We start from the raw sequence: 8,411 nt of genomic DNA on the forward strand, positions 1-8,411 counted from the left end.
CCTCCAGACACACACACACAGCCCTCCAGACACACACACACAGCCCTCCAGACACACACACACAGCCCTCCAGACACACACACACAGCCCTCCAGACACACACACACAGCCCTCCAGACACACACACACCGCCCTCCAGACACACACACAGAGCCCTCCAGACACACACACACACACAGAGCCCTCCAGATACACACACACACAGAGCCCTCCAGATACACACACACACAGAGCCCTCCAGATACACACACAGAGCCCTCCAGACACACACACAGAGCCCTCCAGACACACACACAGAGCCCTCCAGACACACACACACAGAGCCCTCCAGATACACACACACAGAGCCTTCCAGACACACACACAAAGAGCCCTCCCGACACACACACACAGCCCTCCAGACACACACACACAGCCCTCCAGACACACACACAGAGCCCTCCAGACATTCACAGAGCCCTCCAGACACACACACACAGCCCTCCAGACACACACACACAGCCCTCCAGACACACACTCACAGAGCGCTCCAGACACATACTCACAGAGCCCTCCAGACACACACACACAGCCCTCCAGACACATACTCACAGAGCCCTCCAGACACACACACACACAGCCCTCCAGACACACACACACAGCCCTCCAGACACACACACAGAGCCCTCCAGACACACACACACAGCCCTCCAGACACACACACAGAGCCCTCCAGACACACACACACAGAGAGCCCACCAGACACACACACAGAGCCCCTTCCAGACACACACACAGAGCCCTCCAGAGACACACACAGAGCCCTCGACACACACACAGAGCCCTCCAGACACACACAGAGCCCTCCAGACACACAGAGATACCCCCAGACACACAGAGATACCCCCAGACACACAGAGATACCCCCAGACACACAGAGATACCCCCAGACACACACACACAGAGCCCTCCAGACACACACAGAGCCCTCCAGACAACAACAGAGCCCTCCAGACACACAGAGACCTCCAGACACACAGAGCCCTCCAGACACACACACTGAGCCCTCCAGACACACACAGAGCCCTCCAGAAACACAGACGGAGCCCTCCAGAAACACAGACGGAGCCCTCCAGACACACAGACGGAGCCCTCCAGACACACAGACGGAGCCCTCCAGACACACAGACGGAGCCCTCCAGACACACAGACGGAGCCCTCCAGACACACAGACGGAGCCCTCCAGACACACACAGAGCCCTCCAGACACACACAGAGCCCTCCAGACACACACAGAGCCCTCCAGACACACACTCAGAGCCCTCCAGACACACACACAGCCCTCCAGACACACACTCCGAGCCCGCCAGACACACACACAGAGCCCTCCAGACACACACACAGAGCCCTCCAGACACACACAGAGCCCTCCAGACACACACAGAGCCCTCCAGACACACACAGAGCCCTCCAGACACACACACAGAGCCCTCCAGACACACACACAGAGCCCTCCAGACACACACACAGAGCCCTCCAGACACACACACAGAGCCCTCCAGACACACACACAGAGCCCTCCAGACACACACACAGAGCCCTCCAGACACACACACAGAGCCCTCCAGACACACACACAGAGCCCTCCAGACACACACACGGAGCCCTCCAGACACACACAGAGCCCTCCAGACACACACTCAGAGCCCTCCAGACACACACTCAGAGCCCTCCAGACACACACTCAGAGCCCTCCAGACACACACTCAGAGCCCTCCAGACACACACTCAGAGCCCTCCAGACACACACACAGAGCCCTCCAGACACACACACAGCCCTCCAGACACACACTCCGAGCCCGCCAGACACACACACAGAGCCCTCCAGACACACACACAGAGCCCTCCAGACACACACAGAGCCCTCCAGACACACACAGAGCCCTCCAGACACACACACAGAGCCCTCCAGACACACACACTGAGCCCTCCAGACACACACACAGAGCCCTCCAGACACACACACAGAGCCCTCCAGACACACACACAGAGCCCTCCAGACACACACACAGAGCCCTCCAGACACACACACAGAGCCCTCCAGACACACACACAGAGCCCGCCAGACACACAGACGGAGCCCTCCAGACACAGACAGAGCCCTCCAGACACACACAGAGCCCTCCAGACACACACTCAGAGCCCTCCAGACACACACTCAGAGCCCTCCAGACACACACTCAGAGCCCTCCAGACACACACTCAGAGCCCTCCAGACACACACACAGAGCCCTCCAGACACACACACAGAGCCCTCCAGACACACACACAGAGCCCTCCAGACACACACACAGAGCCCTCCAGACACACAGACGGAGCCCTCCAGACACACAGACGGAGCCCTCCAGACACAGACAGAGCCCTCCAGACACACACAGAGCCCTCCAGACACACACTCAGAGCCCTCCAGACACACACACAGCCCTCCAGACACACACTCCGAGCCCGCCAGACACACACACAGAGCCCTCCAGACACACACACAGAGCCCTCCAGACACACACACAGAGCCCTCCAGACACACACAGAGCCCTCCAGACACACACAGAGCCCTCCAGACACACACTCAGAGCCCGCCAGACACACACACAGAGCCCTCCAGACACACACACAGAGCCCCCCAGACACACACACAGAGCCCTCCAGACACACAGACGGAGCCCTCCAGACACACACAGAGCCCTCTGGATTGAAGTTGTTAAGTTTCTCCAAACTTTCCTAGATCCAGTGTAAACTCCAACTTCTGTCAACATCCTCATAGTACTCGACACTCCCCAGCTTCCCCCCCCCCCCGGTCTTCTCCAGACCCCCAAACCCCCGCACCCCTGGGGCGCTCCTACCTTCCTCCGCGGTGACACCTGGGCAGTCAGAGCTTCCTGATTCCTGATTCCTGTCCCCGCCCTCGCACCTCACACACCTCCGGCCCTCCTGTCTCTCCTCCCCTCCGCTCTCCCTACCCTCAGGCCTCCTCTCACCCCCCTCGTCCCTCCTCTGCTCTCTTTCCTTTAATGAGTTTGGTGTGCGAAGCCCCCCTCGCCGCTGCCAGGATTAGCTCTCTTTGGTCAATATCACCCGTTGCATTCTGGATCTTGTAGTTTCTGTCCGGAGGCGCCCCTGACCGAGGGTTAATTAAAGCCGGGGTCGCGAGGGCACTGTATTTTGTTGGCTCGCGATTGTCACTTTTGCCTCATGTTACGTGTCGCCTGCTTTTGTAATTTGTTCACTTCTGTTCCTATTGTGAAGCCTCTGACGCCTTCGGGGAAAGTCCGCGCGAGAGCAAAACGCATCAAATAAATAAATGACCTGGGACCCCTGGGCACAGGCCCCTCGTCTGTCCTATGACCCTTGGACTTTAACCCCTGGCGCCGCTGCTTACGTCACCCGTGGCCCCGCCCTGGCCTGACATCAAACCCCGGCTGCAAACGAGACATGTTGAGTGAGCTCCAAAGAGATGAGATTCGCCATGGAGAAGAGAGCCGGGGTGACTCCGCCTTTCATCCGTATGGAGGCGAGTCAGGGCCACTTCGCCTTTCATCCGTGTGGAGGAGAGTCAGGGCGACTCCGCCTTTCATCCGTATGGACGAGAGACAAGGTGACTCCGCCTTTCATCCGTGTGGAGGAGACTCGGGGTAACTCCGCCTTTCAACCATGTGGAGGAGTGTCAGAGTGACTCTATCTTTCATCCGTGAGGAGGAGAGTCAGGGTGACTCCACCTTTTTTCACTATGCAGGAGAGGGCCGCGGTGACTTCACCTTTTATCCATCTGGAGGAGAGCGCCAGGGTGACTCCACCTTTTATCCTTATGAAGGCTAGAGTCTGGGTGACCGCACATTTGTTTGTTTACAGGAGAGTCCGGGGGACTGTACGTTTTATCCAAGTGGAGGAGAAAGTTTGACTGACTCCACCTTTCATCCATGTGGAGAAGACCACACACCTGCACACTGAAGCACACACGTTGTATGTATTTATCTGCAGTTTTATAAACCGAAGGCATCGAAGCGCTTTACAACACACATGATACAGGGTTAAACTCTGACGTTTACAGCAGGGGTGAGTGAAAAGTTCACAATAAATACAGATATATTGTAGTTGTAGCATAGAGGTTTATTCATTAACACCCCATCCATCAGCTGCCAGGCAATAACTGACTCTTAGAGAACATTAACCATCAGAGCACTCCAGGTTCCACAGAACCCTTACCAATGTAGGAGAGAGAGGACACCACAGTGAGTACAGAAGTGACCACAAGAGACAGCTGCACCCGTGTGCAGGTGACATGCGTGGCTGAACCCTTACCAATGTGGAAGAGAGAGGACACCACAGTGAGTACAGAAGTGACCACAAGAGACAGCTGCGCCCGTGTGCAGGTGACATGCGTGGCTGAACCCTTACCAATGTAGAAGAGAGAGGACACTACAGTGAGTACAGAAGTGACCACAAGAGACAGCTGTAACCGCGTGCAGGTGACATGCGCAGCTGAACCCTTACCAATGTAGAAGAGAGAGGACACTACAGTGAGTACAGAAGTGACCACAAGAGACAGCTGCACCCGTGTGCAGGTGACATGCGTGGCTGAACCCTTACCAATGTAGAAGAGAGAGGACACTACAGTGAGTACAGAAGTGACCACTAGAGACAGCTGTAACCGCGTGCAGGTGACATGCGTGGCTGAACCCTTACCAATGTAGAAGAGAGAGGACACTACAGTGAGTACAGAAGTGACCACAAGAGACAGCTGCACCCGTGTGCAGGTGACATGCGTGGCTGAACCCTTACCAATGTAGAAGAGAGAGGACACTACAGTGAGTACAGAAGTGACCACTAGAGACAGCTGTAACCGTGGGCAGGTGACATGCGTGGCTGAACCCGTGTGCAGGTGACATGCGTGGCTGCACCCGTGTGCAGGTGACATGCGTGGCTGAACCCTTACCAATGTAGAAGAGAGAGGGCACTACAGTGAGTACAGAAGTGACCACAAGAGACAGCTGCGCCCGTGTGCAGGTGACATGCGTGGCTGCACCCGTGTGCAGGTGACATGCGTGGCTGCACCCGTGTGCAGGTGACATGCGTGGTTGAACCCTTACCAATGTGGAAGAGAGAGGACACTACAGTGAGTACAGAAGTGACCACAAGAGACAGCTGCAACCGTGTGCAGGTGACATGCGTGGCTGCACCCGTGTGCAGGTGACATGCGTGGCTGCACCCGTGTGCAGGTGACATGCGTGGTTGAACCCTTACCAATGTAGAAGAGAGAGGACACTACAGTGAGTACAGAAGTGACCACTAGAGACAGCTGTAACCGCGTGCAGGTGACATGCGCAGCTGAACCCTTACCAATGTAGAAGAGAGAGGGCACCACACATCTTCTTTCTTATAACAAAAGCTTAAACTCAGAATAAATGAAACAAAAGGAAATGAAATACAGAATGCAAGAAAATAATTAGTCACATGAAAAACAATATAACTTAACTTTTATAATCTTTCCGATAGATAGGGGTTTTCTTGATACGAGTGCTACTCCTGACTTCAGATCTTTCAGATTCATTAGAACAGAAAGAATTTCCATTAATCAAATTCTTATTTAAAGTGCATTCTTTAACAATGACTACACAATTTAAATTCCAGATTTTGCCATTCTCCAATTTTACAAAGTTTTTAAAACATTTGATGACACCCATAGGATCCGAATATTTTGACCAAGACAAAGCTCCAACAGGTGCTCTGACTCTAACCACGTCACCAACTATCACTTTCCCTTCTTTTACTCTTTTCCTTTCATCAAAACAAACTGGAGTCTTTCTTCGCTGATTCTCCAATCTCCAATACTATTATCCTTTACTCCTTTGCCCCAAAACATCCATCCTGGACATAAACTTGTATTTGGAGTTCTTCCTTTAAATAATTCAAAAGGGGTCTTTTTAGTTGACATTTGAGGAGAAAATCTATGTGCTAAAATACATTTCTGCAACTCCTCTTTCCAATCTAACGTATTTACTCTTGAAAGTATTATATTTTCCTTTATCACCCTGTTAAACCGTTCCACGGTTCCATTTGTTTCTGGGTGATATACTGAAGATTTTTTATGTTGAATTCCACAAGATATTAAAAATTCTGACATCATGCTGGAACAAAATTGGGCACTATTATCAGATACAAGAGTTTTTGGAAACCCTTCTCTTCTGAAAATTTCTTTTAAGAAATTTACTACACATGTAGATGTGACTTCAGATACAGATGAAATTTCAACCCATCTTGAATATAGGACAATTACGACAATAAGATAAGGAGTACGATGTTCACCAGCAAGTGGACCCACAACATCTATTGCAATATCCTCCCAAGGACCACTCAGAAGATTGCGACACACCATAGGAGCAGTACGAGAAACAAGAATCTTATCACTTACTTTACATTGCAAACACTCTCTTACTTCTCTTTCAATCTCCAGATCCATCCCTGGCCACCAGAATGAGCATCAAATTCTTTCCGTGGTTTTAACAATGCCTAAATGACCTTGATGAGCCTCCTCAATTAACCTTTTCCTTAAAGAATTAGGAGGAACTAACTTAGAACCCCTGAAAAGAATCCCATTTTCCACAGATAATTCATTTATAACCAAATGCAAAACTTTAGACAAAGATTTGTCAAAACTAGAATTATTCAAAACCAGATTATTCACATTAGAAATTTCACTATCCTTTCTGTTTTCTTCCAACCACTCCTCTTCAAATATGACACCAGAAGTAATCTCACAAACATTAACCTCATTTTCACAGATTTCTTCCTCAACACCACCTTCACAAACATCACCAACTAAACGTGAAAGACAGTCTGCAGTCACATTCTCTACACCTGGTATATAATCCACACTAAAATGAAATTCCTGAAGACCAATTACCCATTTTCTGATCCTTGAAGAAACACTGTCCAAACCTTTCATCATAAAAATTCCCTTTAAAGGTTTATGATATGAACAAACTTTAAATTTTAAACCCCAAAGAAATTTTTACATTTTCTCAGAGCCCAAAAGATTGCCAGAGCTTCTTTTTCTATTACCGAATAGTTTAGTTCTGAACCCCTCAAACTCCTTGAAGCACAAGCAATACGTTTTTCCTTTCCACCTCTTTTTTGTTTTAGAATAGCACCTAAACCCTTTGAACTAGAATCAGTTATAACAAAAGTTTCTTCAAAAAGAATAAATGCTTGCAAATCTGGAGCATCAACTACATTTTTTTGAATATCCTCAAATTCTTTTTGGCATTCTTCTGACCACATTATTCTTTCCTAATAGATTCCGTAAATTACAAAATTTACTTGCTAGATTTTTTATAAATTTACCATAATATTCAACCATACCTAAAATAGAAACAATTTCCTCTTTGTTCTTTGGTGACGCTAAATTTGTATAGTATCCACTTTTGGCCCTCTTCCTTAGGTTCCCCTCCCACTCCCTCTCCTACAGTTAAGACCTTAGGTATCAAAATGAATAATCATCTTACCCTACACTCACAAATTAGCTCCGTTGTCTCTTCTTGCTTTCTCACTCTTCGCACTATTCGCACTGTTTCCCGTTTCTTTTCTCCCCTGGCACTTAAACTGATCATGTCCGCCCTAGTGATCTCCCGGCTGGACTACGCCAATGCCCTGTACAACGGCATTCCAGTTTACAGGTTACGAAAGCTCCAACTGGTTCAAAACCAGGCGGCCCGACTAGTGTACGGCCTTTCCCGCTCCCATCACTCAACCCCGTTACTGACGGCGCTCCACTGGCTACCTGTCAGGGAGCGATCCCTTTTTAAAACTGGCTGCATGGTCTTCCAGGCACGCCAGGGCTCAGCTCCCGCCTTCATTACCTCTTTGATAAGGGACTATGTCCCTACCAGAGAGCTTCGCTCATCCTCCCAATCTCTTCTGCAGGTACCCCGCTACAAGCGCAAAAAGTGGGGAGGGGCCAACTTCTCATTCTTGGCACCCACTTTTTGGAATTCCCTCCCCGATCACCTTCGGTCGGCCAAGCACTATTCTCTCTTCCGTAAAGGCCTCAAAACCTTTTTATTCAAGCAGGCCTTCTCGCTGTAAATTGTCCTCATTTGCTACCTTTCACTGTACCAGTTTCTATTGTCTCTCCTCTGCTAATTTTGCCTCCATAGCGCCAAGAAACCGTATGGTGAACGCAGCGCTTTATAAATATTTTAAATTCAAATTCAATCTTTCTTAGGTGAAATCCCCAAAGCTGATATACTGTGTCCTAGATAATTGACTTCACTAACTGAAAATTTACATTTCTGATATTTCAACGTAAGTCCAGCAGATTCTAACCTCTTTAAGACTAATCTCAAAGTCTTGTGATGTCCTTCTTGATTGTTTCCATA

General features: G+C 49.8%; 1 protein-coding gene across 1 annotated transcript in view; it reads right to left on the bottom strand.

Moving 5' to 3' along the window:
• The window catches only part of LOC147725813 (sphingomyelin phosphodiesterase 5-like), a 112,706-nt gene extending 109,163 nt beyond the window's left edge, over nucleotides 1-3,543 (bottom strand). Inside the window, exon 1 of the mRNA XM_086959991.1 lies at nucleotides 2,880-3,543. The gene's annotated coding sequence lies outside the window, so the exon portion shown is untranslated. The remainder of the gene's footprint in view (nucleotides 1-2,879) is intronic.
• Nucleotides 3,544-8,411: the final 4,868 nt, after the last annotated feature.

This window comes from Lissotriton vulgaris, chromosome 3_1 (assembly GCF_964263255.1).
Source record: "Lissotriton vulgaris chromosome 3_1, aLisVul1.2, whole genome shotgun sequence".
In the NCBI taxonomy this organism is placed as follows: Eukaryota; Metazoa; Chordata; class Amphibia; order Caudata; family Salamandridae; genus Lissotriton; species Lissotriton vulgaris.